Source organism: Chinchilla lanigera, unplaced genomic scaffold (assembly GCF_000276665.1).
Source record: "Chinchilla lanigera isolate Chin_1 unplaced genomic scaffold, ChiLan1.0 scaffold00045, whole genome shotgun sequence".
NCBI classification, from domain to species: Eukaryota; Metazoa; Chordata; class Mammalia; order Rodentia; family Chinchillidae; genus Chinchilla; species Chinchilla lanigera.
The window spans coordinates 6,908,062-6,925,212 of NW_004955446.1; positions in this window are offsets into that span (position 1 = coordinate 6,908,062).

Here is a 17,151-nt window from a genome sequence, read left to right on the forward strand (position 1 = left end):
AAAAAAAAAAAAAAAGAAGAAGAAGAAAAATAGAGAGAGGTCTTAAAATCAAATTGTTAAATTCATGATCATCTGACCTTCTGGGGGGATAGTTTTTGAACAATCTCCAAGCAAAAGGGAATCATTTCAGGTCCTTCATTCAACAGAGACTGTTTTTGAACACCACCAGTGGATTGTACACTAGAGAGGACCAGTAAAAGGAAAAGAACTTGCATTCCTTGCTCTTAGAATTGTACTGGGATGAAGAGATAGACACAAGTGACAAGTGACGATACAAGCCACAGGATAAGGTGAGAATTAAGCGGCTAGACAGCCCAGAGGCCTTCAGACTCTAATGTGCCTAACAATCCTCAGGTATGAGATCACTAAAAATTCAAACTCCCAAGCCAGGCAATATGGCAGATGCCTGGATCTCAACATTGAGGCCCAGGGATATAGCTCAGTGGTACAGCACCTTGCTTGGCAAGTATAAGGTCCTGAGTTCGATTCTCAGTTCCAAAAATAGAACACTAATCTCAACACTGAAGGAGCCTGGGGCAGGAGGACCACAAGTTTCCAGTTTCACTTATGCAACTGACTGAGACTCTTTTTATATAATTCTCACACAGTGTGCACAGACACCCTTTGATGAACTTGGGTTCAGCCAGCAGTTCTCTGTGATATGCAGAGGAAGGGAAGCCCACTGGGCAGCCCAGGGAGAGAGCTGTTTTTGTTTCTAGACGTTAGAAAGCTGCCAAGGAATGCTTTTCATTCCTCTTCTGCATGGCTGAGTGTCTTGAAGGGGAGCCAATACCTTGGCAATAAGCAGAGGGTGTACAATTGGTGCTAGGAATGAAAAGGAATGAGTACAGCTGAGTCTGGAGCTGATGAAACCCGTTTATCTAACTCTGATTCCAGGGCCTTTGGATGCCGAAAGGTAGTGTTATGACTCACTGAAGCTCTCATATCCATTGTTTTTCTTTTCCTGGGTGGCATTGCCAAAGACCCTATAGACATCATTATTTTCAGATTACTGTTATTACACACATTCTTCTTGAATAAAATACTACTTTGTTTTTATCTCCATAGAGCAAGACCAAGTTTTAGTTGTTTCCTTATCTTTTTTATGTAAAACAATCCCAGCACTGAGATCTCAGATAGGAAGGAAATTTAGTTAAAGCCTCAGGCAGAGATGTCCAGACTGAAGGTTGGCTTCACAGTTTCCCAAGACCAGGTGGACAGGCTGGTACCAGTTCTCTGTATATAAGCCAGAAACAGGGCTTACGCTGCCTCATGAACAAGTAAAGTTTAATTTACAGAAAAGGAGTTTATGCAGTTTAGCAAGAAGGTGTGATTGACAAGTAACTCTTTCCAGAAACTGACAGATTGTCAAACCCGCCTGCCACCCATGGGTCATCTCAGTCATGGAATTTCTGACTCGGTGAGAACACAGCCATTTCTTCCTCCCTCCATGATCCCTATAGAGGGATCAGAACAGAAGACAGAAACGTCTGGCAGCTTTCTGAAAGCCGTGGACAAACTATGGGATTTTGTCCAGTGCCTGCATCGGACTCCATTTCTTTCTCCACAGCATCTCTAGTGCTATGTTGTTATCAAGTTATTTGAAGCTTGGTGGGAGACACTTTAATGAGTAGAGTACAAATTAAAATTCAAAAGGTGTTTGATGGCAAATGTTCTGCTGACCCGGGATCTGGCCTTAAAGATAGACTGTTAGCTGAGGTCGAGAAGAGGGAAGCCATCTGCCTGATTTGCTCTGGTCTGAAAGCTGCACTTGTGCCCAGCCAGCTGGCTCTACGTGGGCCAAGAGGCGGTGGTCCAGATAAAGCACACCATGCCCAGGTATACTTGAATTTCATTAAAAAGAGCAACAGAATGGTGTCCAATGCAGTGGTTGGGATATATGGACATTGAAAAGTGCACTCATAATGTTTCTGAAATTCAGATTTGACTGAGTATCTTATAGACTTATTTGCTAAATATGGCATCTGTAGTCAGTTACAGAGTACAGGCATCATGCTTCGTTTGGTTCTTATTCAATGTTCAGACCCCCGCTGGGATTCTCACAGTCAGATTGGTAGGAATGTGGGACATCATAAAGAAAACACTAACAGTGGAAGAAAGGATGAAGGTGGAGACCTCAAAGCCTGTTTTCCCTGTTTCTACCTTAATGAGGAAGAATGTATATGGATACACAGCAAACCCTTCCCTTTTATCTACCAGGGATATGCTTCAAGACCCTAGTGGGTGCTGGAACTATAGATACCAAATCCTATATATACTATTTTTCTGTATAATAAACTTGAACTTAGTATAATTTATAAATTGGGTAGAGTTAACAATACTAATTAATAATAAAATAGTACAATTATAACAACATACTGTAATAAAAGTTAAGTACACTACCTCTCTGTGTCCAAATATTGTACTTGTACCTTTTCACTTCTAGGAGGCACTTTACAGCTTCTCTTGAGCACATTCCAATCACCGGCATCACTACTCTTGTGCTCTGAGGCCTATTTAATTAAAATAAGGCTTACCTGAGCATAAACATTGTGATACCATGACAAGCTGATAATAAAGAGAGCTACTACACACCTCACAGGCAGGTACATATGCAGCAGGGATACACTGGACATGGGGATGATGATTCACATCCCAGGCAGAAATGGAGCACAGTGGTGTAAGATTTCATTATACTACTCAGCTCAGTATGCAATTTAAAATGTATGAATTGTTTATTTCTGGAATTTTCCATTTAGTATTTTCTGCCTGCTGTTGAGTACCAATAACTGAAACCTCAGAAAATAAAACTGTGGGTGGGGGGGACTATGGTATAGTTTGAAAAGCCCTTGACGGGACCTGGCTGGCCTAACACAGGAGTTATTGTACAAAGCTAGACTCAAAGCCAACCTTCTGCTCTGGACAGAAGAGTCCCAAAGTACAGCCTACTGCTCAGTGTGATGGTACTTCCTATGTCCATCTTAAAGGTTGATGGCTGGAGATGTAGCTCAGTGGTAGAGCACTTGCCTAGCATGCATGAGTACCTGGATTTGACCCCAGTACCACAAAAAAAAAAAAAAAAGATTGTATGTGCCAGTTCTTTTGAGGAGCCAATCTGCCAAAAACATTCTGGAGCTCTGTTTCTGAGCTGTATCCTTAATCCCTAAGAGTCCACAGGCATCCACGGTGTCCCTTCAGGCCATGCCTTCTAATTTGCATTCTTGTCCTCTTTAGCTCCCTGTAGTCCCAGATGCCCTGGAATAGTTACTTATTACCCTTCCTTTCTTGCCTCATACAGCTTTGCTAAAATTAATCCAGATGTGGGCTGCTTGCCCTGAGTACCATTTGCCACGGTACTGGCTACTACTGCTGGGGTTAGTTCTGGACTCTGAAACATGCCCCCTCTGCCAACCTGACTTCCAAATCTTGCCAGCCTGCTCTGTGCAAAGAGAAGATGAGAGGTTAGCACTATCCAGTGTCTGTCTATTCATGCATGCCATCTCCTGGGACCATGAATTCTATGCTCTGGTCACACAGAGTGTGAATAATGCTCCCCCGGCCACGACCCCCGGAAGTCCCTCCATCAAATCCCTCTGTGTTAGTTCTGCATTTTGTGACCATCCTATGTTTACATATCTGCTCCTTGGCCCTGGCTGGCCATGATGGCATGGAAGCACATGGAGACACTTCAGAGCCAGTGTTCAGTCCGCCCCGGCCACCCGCCCGTGAGTGCGTCCACCCAAAGGTCTGTCCTCATCACATAACCCCCTGCCCCTGCCATAGACTTGAGGTCTGGTCTCTGGACCCCCTCCACCCCATTCTCAAAACATATCATCCACTATTGTATTAGGGATTCCCCAGGCAGTTGGTTTGATAGAGGGATGAGGTAAGGTCACTTTCCACTTTATTATCCTGAAAAAGGATAAACTTGCTGAGTTTAGGGGACCAGAAAGCAGTCTCTCATCCCTGACCCAGTTCCCTCACAGAATCATGGGAAACCAGCTCCTCTGCAGCGACAGACAGGCTGGTGTTTCTCAGAGCTATTTTCTAGGGCTGAAACCACAGTTTTCCTGACTGGGCCCTGGCTTATTACTTAATTGTTTATTTTGACATACAGGTTTTTCCCAGAGGGGAATGCTTAAAGAGTGGCATGGCATGGGTGGATGTAGAAAGAAATGTAGCCTAACTTACCTCGGCCTTCTTCCTGCCAGACTCCTCCCAATTATTCTGCAGGCTTCTTTGCCCCGAGGGCAGTTTGCAGCTCCAGGGGACTGGAATTGGCTTAAAAAAATTCTTTCCTCTCTGTGCCCCATGTGAGGGGGCATTGTGTGCTCTCTAAATAATAAGCCTGACTTTGTGTGACCTAACTGGACAGGGCCCTTTGAGAGATTTTCCAGTTGCAGAGAGCAGTCAGCTGTACCCTAGGAAACCAAGAAGTTTCCAGACCGAGGAGAAAAGTCGGTGGCAGGAAGATTTTTTTTCCCATAAGTTGTATTGTGAAGTCACTTCTTTCTCCCACTAGTGTTTACTGTAATTAGGTAAAAGTACAACAGAAGAATCCAAATTTATACTTTAATAAATAGTAGTATTTAATTGAGTGCTGCCCCACTTTACTCATTACCACCAAAATAACAAACAATCAACAAATTATTTTAGAGCGCTTGCTACGTGTAAGGCATTGTCATTAATCAAGGTAATTAAGTAATACATGCATTGATTTCCAACTCAGGACCAGCACTAGCTAGAAGCTCAAGGGTTACAAAGGAGTATATGACATACACTTCTGGCTTACAACCCACTCAGAAGAGACCACTGACCAGAATAAACCTTCTCCCCTGTGGCTGGCCTGGCGCTGGGAATGTATATACATAAATAACCTCATTCGGTCACCTCAGTAACCCCTCGAGGTGATTGATATTGTCATTCTCCGTTTCACAGATGGGGAAGCAAACTCAAAGAATATGTACATACATAGTAAATAGAATGACATCTAAAAAGCCAGAACCCGAGAGCCTTTCTCTCAAATGGCAAAAGGGGTTTTGCAGAGGTGGCTGAGGATGTGGAGGTAAGGAGGTTATCTTGGATTATCTGGGTGAAGGCCAGAGTCAGAGTGACAGAGACGTGACAATGAGAATAGAGACTGATTGATCAGAGTGATGAAGGATTGTAAAAACAAGAAACAGATTCCCCTCTGGGGCCTCCTGAACACACGCAGACCTCTGACCTGCTTTGGACTTCTTTCCTTCAGACCTGTAGGTGATAAATTTGTATTATTCTGAGCCACTGAGTTTATAGCAATTTGTCACAGCAGTAGAAGAAAACTAATCTTGGTGCTGTTTATACCTGTCCCGACTACATTCCACGGTGGATTTAAGATGACCAGACAAGTTTACTCCAAAGTGGCGGAGCCAGGGAAAGCTGCCACATTGTGTAACCGGCTCCTGGAGCGGGACTCAGATCACGTCAGTGCCTCATTAAAGTCCATGTCCTTTCTTCTTTGCTCTTGTGCTCCCTAAAAATAAAAATTTAGGGAGAAAACAAATGAAATACCAGGAAATAATCCATAGCAACATGTTTGATGAATAAGGAGGTCACTAATACGTGGGTTCTGGAAGAGTTCCTGGTGTGTACTAAAGTGACCAGAGGTTTGGTGGAGCAGGAGGAAGTCAACCCGGACTCTGCAGCATGGGTAGGTTGCAGGAAGCACTGAGGCAAATAGAAGATTGTGCAGATGGGGGCATGGCCTGATATGAGAAAGGCCCCTGGGATCAGTCAGGAGAAGCCACCTTCCAACTCTGCATTCCTCCTCCCAGCCTCACCTCATCCTCTGCCTATGGACTACATTCTACCTTCCGACCCAAGAAGTAGCAAAGCCTTGGACAATGTCCTGGTCTTCCTTACCCTACATATGACAAGTCTTGACCCAACGAGGCAGAAATTGCCTTTCTTGTTGGCAGTTACCCAGCAGATCAAGTCTCTAGTCCCTTGCTCTCCAGTAATCAGGAACAAAGTGTTTTCAGTTCTTCAGAGTTCACAAACATACTCTGTATATTTGGTGGCCAGTTTGATTCAGCCTGTCCAAATGAGAAAATTTGGATTAAAATTCTTACCTTTTACCTCAGCCAGACAAAACTTTGTTAAATATAAGGACAGTGAGAAAAGAGATACACTTTTAAAACACCTTTAATGTATAATGAAGTAAACTGAGGAGTGACAACATACAATACAAATAACCCTGAAACAGAAGTCCCACTGTCTCTGTTCTTGAGTTCTGCTGTCACCTGAAACATGATCTTGAGCAAATGCTCTTACACCTTCTGTGAATGAGAACTTGGTCTTGAACTTTGTCAGTCATTCAAGGTGTTTGGACCAAGGGCCACAGAAAACTTTAAACATTCAGAAAATATATAATCCTGCACAACACAAAGAAGAACAGCAGGGTGGCTTAGCGATGGATTGATTCCGTGGCTCCGTAGTGTCATCCAGGACCCGAGTTCTTTCTGTCACTCTCTCTGTTCTTGCCACCTGAATATCAGCTTCATCTTCTTCCTGGGCGTAGTAGAGCTGCTGTGATTCTGGCATCACATCAGGCTGAAAGCAACAGGGAAAGAGCAGAGGGAATCCCCCGGAAGACTTGCCCTCACACAGCACTGGCCTAACTGCACGCCACATGCACATTTCTCACCCCATTACTGGAAAGGAAAGCCCTGGGATAGGGTGGGGTGTTTGATCTCTAGTACAGGCACAGGTAAGCAGAGAACAGCTGAACAAAGTCACAATTCTAGGTAGAAGGAAACTGGGGGAAATTGCTGCTGGACAGAAAATATTTAGTGATCTCTCTTTTCTCAAAAGTCCTTTCCAGCTTTAAAAATGGCATAAATTAAAAATAATTTGGTCACCTGGTATGGTTTAAACCCAGACTGCCAATCTCCAAAGCTACAGAGAACTAGCACTTTGCTATGAAACCAGCATAGAGCAGTGAGAAAGAATCATGGAGCTTTCAGGGAACAGCCTGTCTAGAGAATCCTGACCACCCCAGAGCCACAGCTGTTAGTCTCATTACTTCAGGCCTGGAACAACCGATCTTCAACAGCTACCCCACGGGAGGCCTCATAGTTTTAGTTATACAGATAAATGAGAGGAAAATGTTGCTATTAATTTATTCAAGTTACATTGATGCAGTTACATGCGAAACACTGGCCAACCAACATCCCTGAGCTCCACACTCAAGACAGTCTTGAAAAAAGTCTGCTGATGTTACACATTGAGAAGTGGGGTGATAGGTGGGGGTGTGATCTTTTCTGAAAAGAAAATTCATATTGGCTTCTGGAGTTATTGACGTCCCACTGACCATTGGCATATTGTTTCTGTCTAAACTCATTTCCAGAGTGCTTGAATGCGGAATGACATTTTTCCCCTAGTGTAGACCTGGTTCCCTAGAACTATTCCCTACAGCCATAATGACTATTCCAAGGAAAGGAGAAAACAGAGATGGATGGATGTTTGATGGGAAATTTTACACTTCTCGTTAATCTTTTTTTGTGGGGTTCAGTGTGTTTGCTCAATTCCAATTACCTGTGTCTTTCTTCTCTGGCTGGATTTGTAACTATTCAATTCAACCAAGGCATAGAACAGTGTCACTAAAATGATTGTTCTTCTCTCAGCAGGATAGTTTGGTTTTGACTGAGTAATCAAACTCTGTACAAAACTTTACCAAGATACTTATTATATCAAGTAATAGGAACAGGAGGTAGGTTTTTGTTGTATAATATATTGAAACTAGCTGGAAGAAATAGACAGAAACATTTTCTTTTTACATGAAACTCATACTGCCTATCTTCCTTAGCATGTGATAAATTTATATCCCCCCATCTCACAACAGTTTTACCAATCCCTATAGGAAGTATGTAAAGTAGTAAGCGTGTCTGAGTGAAATAATACAGGATTTTTAAAGTTTTAATTTTTCTTCCAAGTCATTGCTGCCAGTTGTTGAGGAGGATGTTCTGGTTTTCCAGGTTTGGATTTGTCACATAAAAATGGCCCTAGCCAGCACACTGCAGTGAACACTATAAAGCCTGCAATCATAATGGAAGTCTCTTTCCCCCATCTAAGCAGATCTTCCCCTGTCCCAGCAGGCATCCTCACTGATGCTACACTGCCTCACACAAGGTTCGTTTCCATCTTCCTACTTTGTTGAAGCTGCTAGTAAGCAGTAAAATGGCCAAAACAAGGAGAAACAAGAGAAGAACCAGAAAAACACAAAATTCCAGAATCTGCTATAAGCTAAATAATAGTACTTGAAAAATGGTAACCAAATGAGCAAATAGTAATCAGATGAGAGAATAGGCAAGGTCTGTCCATTTTTTTTTTTTTTTTTTTTTTTTTTACTCCTCCAGTCAGTTCTCAGTGTATCTTATCTCAGGGCCACCTCATTGGAATGGAAAAATTACACTGATTTGGTAGAAACGCCTTAAAGCTGTAGACAGCATTGACCTAACATCTTTCATTGCCCTGCTGAGGTTCTTCCTTGAGTGGAAAGCCTCTAAGATCCTCTCATTTTCTTAGTTTCTGTGCTCCGACTTTTGATGCATTAGTCACAGTCCCAGGGGCACACAGGTCAAATAACTTGACCATCAAAACCTGAACCTACACAGGTAGTTCTTTTATTCCAAGAAAATGCAAGGACTGGTAGGTTTCCTGTGGTCATGGAACTGCCTGAACAGGAAGTGACATCACTCTCTGTGGGCTGGAATTCAAGACCAGGAATCAGGCATCACGGGCTCTGCGCACCTGCAACTCTAGGCCACTTGACTTTGTTGTCTTCTAGCCAAGTCTGCTCCAGGGTGTGCTAAAAAGATAAAAGCCTGAGAAAACTGTGGGCAGACTGAGCACATTCCCCAAGTGTGACCCTTGCACTACCAAGTCTGACAGTTCACTGAGGATTTGTTTAAAATGCAAATTCATGGCCCCTATCCCTAGCATGATGAGCGAGGCTTGGAATTTGGCAATTTATTAAGCCCTTTGGGTAATTTTTATGTTCCTTGACTTTGAGGACCATTTCTAGACTTGCTACTCAAGTGGATCTGAGATTTGTACCTTCAGCTTCACAAGGAACTTGTTATCTCAGGCCCACTCAGACCAAAGGCATCAGACCTTGCATCTTAACCAAATCTCAGACAATTCTCTGAAGTTCGAGAAACATTTTGCTAGGATAGTTTTGTCTTGTTATCTACTTCTCACCAGCTAAGAAGACAGCTGCAGTTAGGAAGAACAACGCACAGCAGGGCTTCACCACCCTAATCTACGTATTAAAATCACTAAACAACTTCAGCCATACTGACACTTATGAACTGCTAAAGGCCAATTTAATCCACCCTTCTGTAAATGCGCGTGGGTATGTGTATATTCAAGGGCCCCACAGCTAATTCCAATGTGCGGCTAGACTTGAAAGCCACTGTTCTACTGAAGCAAAATTCAGATTCAAAGCTAAAAGCCCTAGATACCGAGCATTCAGTCAAGTCCCACTCCCCTAAAAAAAGCAATCAGGCATTTTGCCTAGTAACAAGGGATCCCTAAAATATTTGCCTTTTTCTAAGAACAGACAGCATCAGCCGATTGAATGGCCACTCATTGTCTATGCTTCACAAAAATATGCTGGGTCTCTCCTGCCCGGGAGCTCAAGAGCAGCATCCCCAGCCCCTTTGTGAACTCAGCCCTGGGCCTCCTTGGGATGGGCAATGGCCCTTTTGAGGAAACACTTCTCTTTGCTTTCTCTGCCCCCAGGATTTGCAATTCTGGACAAGGCATGTGCCTTCTCACCATGTCATTTTCCTCATTTGCAGAAGAAAAACACAGTGTCCATTGATTCCTTTGGTTAGACTGACTGATGTCCCTGGCTCTTGTCCAGTGACTATTTCTCTGCAGCACTCTTTGGCAGGGGGGAAGCCAGAAAAGGAGATAACTACCCTCTTGCAGCAGCAGTCCCAAGTGCTGTCTATCCTGTGAGCTCTCCCAGTGCCAGCTCAGCTGATTCACATCAATGCAGGCAGCACCCGCAGAAAGCGCTGGAATCAGTGTAGGAATCGAAAAACCACTGGATTCCTTTGAAATGTGTGTGTTTGATGCATGTCCAGGCTCCACGAAAGTGAGGCTTTAGTAATATCTGTCTTTCTTTCCTGGAAACCCTCGTAATTAGTCAGATCAGCTCTCTGGAACTCAGACTGAAACTACAGCACATGAATTTGTCACCTTGAAGCCTATCATTGTTAATAAGTTCTTCATTTCTTTTTCAGATCTCTAGAGCACATACCATTGCAATCATCCCTCCCATCTTCTCTCCACCATTAATAATAACATAGAGTGCTATATGTCTAAGCATTTCACAGGCATAATATCACTTTATCCTCACCACCACTTGGGCACAATTGTGGCACTATTTAGGGATATTGTGATACCCATTGCACAGATACAACTCCTACATTTAAATAAGCAACTTGCCCCAGGTTCTACAGGGTATAAAGTGGCAGAGACTGGATTTCATCCACATCTCTTCCGATGTATTTGGTTACAAAATGAATCATATCTTTAGTTTTAGGAAGTTTCTTAATCTTTCATCTCAAGTCTTATACTTCTTAGAGGCAAGGTCTCTCGAATCAGTTCTTCCTCCTGGCTTTGCATTTTGGGAAATTGGCTATAGTATATGGCAGGGTCAAAAAAAAAAAATTCAGAGCCAACAACAAAGGTAGGGAAGTAAATTTATATTACTATTTTATGCTGTATACCAAAATAAATTTATATGAATTAAAAATATAATGGAAATAGAAGAATATTTAAAATCCTTCTAAGTAGAGAAGGATTTTATAGAATGACACCAAAAGCAGAGGTCATACATTAAAACATTAAGAATTCTGACTATACAGAATCTTAAAGTGTAAATTTATTTATTCATTGATTTATTTTTTGAGACAGGGTCTCACTATGTAGTTCAGGCTGGCCTGGACTCACTCTGTAGCCCAGGCTGGTCTCAAACTTGCAGCCATCCTCCTTCCTCAGTCTGCCGAGTAATGGAATTATAGGCCTGCACCACCACACCTGGCTAAAATGTAAATTTAAATATGAAAAGCAATCCACAAATTGAGGAAAACTGCCAAATGTATGAGGAAGAATTAATAGATTGGATATATTAACTGTTCTTACAAGCCAGTAAGAAACAGATGATTATTTCAATTTTAATAGGCAGAGAATGAATAGAAAGACTAATATTTATGAGGAGGATAGAACACTGGCAGCAGACTTTTGCATTCTCTGCAGGTGGGAATGTGAATTGACATAACCTTTCTAAAGGGCAATTTGATAAAATGTAATGAAACTTTTTAAAAATGCAGAACAGTTGACCCAGCCGTTTTGAGGAATGGATCTTAAGGAAATAATTAAGCACCTGCACGGTGACCCAGCAGGAAGATGACCCTGGTCTGGTGTGGACTAGTTTTGGTTTTTTTTTTAAAGTGGCAATCTGTAAAACCCAGTAAAGGAATGGCTGAAAACATCACATAATATTCCCACAACAAAAGGCCTGCATGAGCATTAGGGAGACCAGATATTCACTGAGCAGGATACTCGGAGGGAAAGAATAGTACATTCTTTTAGGAAAGAAGAAGCCAGTTATCCCACAGAATAACCATACAAGAAAGGTTTGTCTCTAGGTAATGAGTGTGTTTGTTTGGTTTTTACTTTCTTCCCTTTATATGTTTGCACTTTCCATTAATTCTATGATAGACATGCCCTGCTTCTCTAATAAGAAAAACAAATACAACAAGCGTTATGAAAGCGGCAACAAGGGAGAGCCTCAGTCCTGGCCCTGAGTGGCCTCCAGTGGGGAGTGGGGATCTGATCACAGCGCTGGCCCACCAGCACCTGTGGGGAATTGGTCTAGCCCTGTGGCCACCCGCCGGCGCCAGGAGGCCTGCCCCTCCTGAGCCCAACCGGCCCTGGGCCCTTGCTCTCTCCCCTTCATTAAAATGATCAGAGCCTCCACTCTGTACCAGCACCCCAGGACAGGACCGTGCCCTCCGGAGAGAACCCCGAGGAACCCGGAGCGGAGCGGGAACAGACGCCGGTGTTGGGGAAGTTGCCTGGGTCGGCTCGGCCCTCTTTTGGCCGCAGGTGTGCGTCTAAGGTCCACAGAGAGGTTTCCTCGCCCGCGTCTCTAATGCCCAAGAGGCTCCTAAGCAGCTCTGACAGCGAGCAGCCAGGTTGGCTGCGGTGGTCGGAGCTACGGCCCGGCCCACACCGCGGGGACCACGTGCATCCAGCGAGCCCGGGATGGGGCCGGGCACAGCCGGCCAGAATGCGGCGATGCACGCCGCCGGCCAGGTCCCCCATTCGCCCAGGAGGGAGGCGGAGCCCAGCGGAGCCCTGGGCGGCCATTCCGCTGCGGGTGTGTAGGGGGAAAGAGGAGAGGCGCTCCAGAGTCCGCGGACACCCACCGGGGGTCTTCATGCACCCCGCCCCGCGCCCCTGCGACCTCCGGTCTCTCGGGTGGGACTCCCGCGCCTGAGTTGCTGAGCCCCGGGCGAAAAAGGGGCGCGGCGGGTCCGGCGTGTTGCGGGTCCGGGGCGCTGCGTCCGCGGCCTCTGCGTGGGGAGCGCAGCGTCTCCGCAGCCCGCGGGGTCCCCGGGAGAGTGGAGGGTCAGCGGGAAGGGACTTGGACAAACGAGCCGAGGGCTGGGCAAAGGGATCTAAGGGCCCAGCCACAGCCACCCTGGAGCTGCTGAGCTCGCTGAAAGCCAGACAGAACTCATTTACTAAAAGAACAAATTTTAAGAGGAAATTTGAGACAGTAATAGCAGCCACATCTCAGAGAAAGGCAGGGGGAAAAAATAAAGTTGTGAATCAAGCTTTCGCACAGGGACTCAGATCTTACAATAAGCACTTAATTAAAAATAAAATATATTGATGCGGTAGGCAATTCGCGTTCCCGGGAAGGTAAAAATACAGTGGACTCCCCCACACCCCAGATGCTCCACCTGCCCGCTGTAATTACAGGGCTTCGGAGAGGAGGAGGAAAACACGACAGAGAGAAATCTGCTTGCATATTTTTCTTCTATTGTGCTCGGCTCATTTGAATTATAATGTGTTGTAGGCCGGCGTAGGAAATTTTGTGCCTTGAATAATGAATCCCCCTGGAGCCCGTAGTACCTGTACTTCTTTTTAGTGTCCACTGAGAATAACGTGTTCGACATTCAAGTGACAACGCAGGAAAGGATTTCAAAGCCCCTGAGCCCCACAACGCTGTATACCCCGACGGCTCTTCTGCCCGCCCTCTCTTTGCCTTCCAAATGCAGCATGCTCTTCTTTACTTAAAATGTGTTCATCTTTCATGCAGGTCCTGCATGTACCACAGAAATACCCTACAGACAGGTGGCCCGTTACTTCTGAATCCCAACTAGTCCCGCCCAGCACGGAGCTTCAAAGCTGGTAAGGTTCCAGGATAACATCCAGATTTTTAAATAGGAAAATCCGAGAACAGAGAGGCTCCATATCTTGTCCCAAGCCAACGCAGGCTTTTCTGGTGTCAAAATCACTCAAATGGGCTTAGGCTGGCTTTCCATAAGAAAGACTAGTGAACACTCAGTGATTTAATAAAACAGACACTCTTTCATCCAAGCAGTACCAAAACAGCAGACCTTCCCCGGTTCTGAAGAACTGTTTGACAGAGGTTTTAAGTTAAGGGGTAAATGCCCCATAGTCTGAAAAATCTCAGTAAGATGAGAAAAATGAAAGTCTTACAAAAAAATAAATCAAACAGTTTCACATGCAATGCTTTTAAACAAATTTTATTTTTGTTTTGGGTTGTCTGGTGGAGCATTCTTTTTGACTTAACACAAATTCAGAAGTCTTTTTAAAAACAAGTTATGTTTAGCTAACAGTATTGAGGTATATCTGTATTACACTATAATGCTAATTTTTTAAAACAATAAAGTTCTGATCTGGTGATAATATTCAGTAGCAGAGGGCTTGCCTAGCATGCCTAAGGCCCTGGGTTCAATCCTCAGCACCACAAAAAACAAAACACAAATAAAATAAAGTTCTTTATTGATATAGATTTCCAAGATACATTAGTAAGTTAAAAAAAAAAAGTAAGTGTACTACTATTTCTATTTGGTGAAAAATAAAAAATATATTTCTGTATATCTTTATCTGTTGATCTATAGATCTGTTTCTATATTTGTTAGCAGAGCCATAAAATAGCTTTAGATAATTTATCTGTGGACACATTTGGGAAGGGATGTTTGGGGATAGATGGAGAGATCGTCCCCCCTTTCTATAAATCCTTTGTCATTTTGTTTTTAAGCTATGTAAGTGAATTGTTTGCTTAAAAATTAATGAAATGTGATAAATATTAAAGTCATTCCCACTGCAGCCATGGGAAGGCTTGCTGGTGAGGAGCTGGATATCATGGTTGTTAACATTGCTTTGTACAGGTAGCTGGAGCCCGTTCTTCATTTATCAGGACTGTTAACTTCCTAAAAGAAGCCACTCTGCCATTTCTGACCCAACTGCCCTCTGCTCTGACTTTGGCACTGACAGAAATGACTTGAAAATGGCATATAGAAAGGAACAGGAAAAAGAAGCAGAGATTAGGTTTAACCAACAAGCATAACAAAGGGCAACTGGCTACACTTGTTCTTTGTGAGCGGGGAGATTTTCTTTGTGATCTAAAGAACTATTTCAAGTCTTTTTATAAGTTCCCACTTATTGACATTCAAGAACTTGGAGCTGAAAGCAGAGAACCCTAAAGCCTGACAAACAAGACGCCTTGGGTCTTGAAACAGCCCGTTAGGATCTACTGCTTCCAGCAGCTGCAAAGGGCAAGGAAAGGAAGAGTGTCAGTTACATGGTCTGAGATGTTCCCTCAAAGAGTTCCTAGCCCTGCTTTTCAGCAGTTCAGGACTGCCGTACAGCTCACACAGGATGTGCTCCTGCCCAAATAAAGCAAATCAAACAAGTAACACAAAAGTCCCTCTTTCCTTTCACTTGCTCTCTGATTCCCCTTAACAAAGCCAAAAACTTCCCTTCACTTAGAGCAGCAGTTCACAGCCTCAGCAATATTGACATTTTGCAGCAAATTCATTGAGGGTCCAGAGGTGGGGTGGGGCTATGCTATGCATGATAGAATATTCAGCAGCATCTTGGCCTGGCCACCCTGCTCTAAGTGCCAGTAGTAAACCTCCTCTGGTTATGAAAATCAACAATGCCTCTGACACTGCCACATGTTCCCTGCAGAAGGGGCCAAATTGTTCCAAGTTTAAAAGCATCTAATTCAAGGTTCTAGCACTTCTGAAAGATATCACAGTGTTTTTCTGTGCTTAATAAAGTGGTAAAATATAAACAACTTGTCTAAAAAATAAGATTACCAGACAAATAAAATGAGAATAAGACATCAAAACTATGGAGGACAACAAAGCAGTCCAAAAACAACCTTACAGGCCATTTGGGGTGTATATATTTTCCTGGAATCAGACAGGATGAATCAGCCTAATGGTTGAATATATCCCTTTTTGCCCTTTATCCCTCCAGCTCCACTCTCTGCTCTTCTCTAACCTGCTCTGGGCCTCAAGAGGCTGCCCCAGGCTCCATCAGTCGGGGTCATCATATGCTCTTACTCTCTCTAGCTTTGTTTGACTTTGGTCAATGGAAAGAGCTTGGCCAAAGGGGGCATGGGGAGAAAATGAAACTGATTACTCTGGACCCCTGGTGGCCAGATCATAGTTGGCTGAGTATTTCCCTCTCCTACAGCCTGTAGCCACTGGCTGTGTCAGGGTACTGTCCCTCTGGAGCCCAGGATCTACTTCCTACCCCTGGTCTTCAGGGCTAGAAATGGTAATGGCCCCCCGCTATTGCTGCTCCTGGGTACTCAACTGGCTTCCCTAAATCTTGCCCATATTTTATAAGTCATCCCTTTATTAAAATCTCCTCTAGTTACTCACTTTGAGGTCCCACCAATTTCCTACTGGACCAAGACCCATACAGATGCTATGTGAAGTTATTTAGGGGAAGAGTTATCAGCCCGAGGATTGAGGAATTCTTGGACCCTTTGACCAGACATCAAGTAGGCTGAAATACCTTGCACTTGAGCAGGTTGTAGTAGCCCTTCTCTCTGTACTTCTCCTTTGAAATCAAACCCAGGCTTGAGCTCTCCCACTGGCTGCATCCAATAAGAGAAGACATTTGCCCCATACTAGAAAGTAAGTCATTGTCTAGGCCATGCACAGCCTTTCAAAATAGTCATGATCAGGGGCTAAACAAGCGCTTTCATGAGAGAAAAGATAAGAAGATCTTACCCTGAGGCTAATCCCGGTCCTTTTTCTACCTAAATGCAAGGATAGATAAGAAAAATGCTATCTTTACCCCTTTGAAAGTCTACTACTTGGAAAACCAGAACAAATGAGTGTTTTTCCAAGTTAGCAACAGAGTTCTTCAGACACACAATGTCTCTGTCTTAATTTGAACATTAGAAAAGGAAAGAAAGTCAAATGTTTGGTATGTAGAAGAGGCGGGAGTCCTCTCCACTGGCCTCTATACTTTCTGGGTTGGACAACCCACGAGGGACCCACTGTCCCAGGCTTCAACTGCCAGATGTTGGGAAGGAGCAGAGCTCCTGGATGGCAGTGATGCCATGCACCTAGTGATAAAGGGAGATGAGCCCAGGGAGCCAGCTCTGCATCTGGCAGCAGGGCCTTGGGGCCAGGTCAGGACAACAACCTCAGTTGTCCCTCCCCACAGTAGTCTGCTGATCCTGGAGGAAAGAAAGACATGGTGCCACTTGGACCAAGTTTCTGCAGGAAGAATGCTGCCCTTTCTCTGCAGCTCTGGATCCCAGAATCATGGAATCAATAGCTCAGAAACTGGCAGCCCCCTCAGAGGCCTGGGCAGCTTCCCTTATGGTCACATGGCTCAAGACACTCTGCTCTTTGTGACAGGTGCTTGCCCTGGTCGGCCAAGGAACTCTGCAGAGAACAATGCTTCAGGTGCGCTGAACTCTAGAAATGGATGGAAGACTTCCTTTCATCTGTGCCCCCAGTATGCCCAACTCCTGTGCCTCCCTGTGCCTCCCTGTGACCTGAGGCTCAACTGTCATTCATAGTAGAA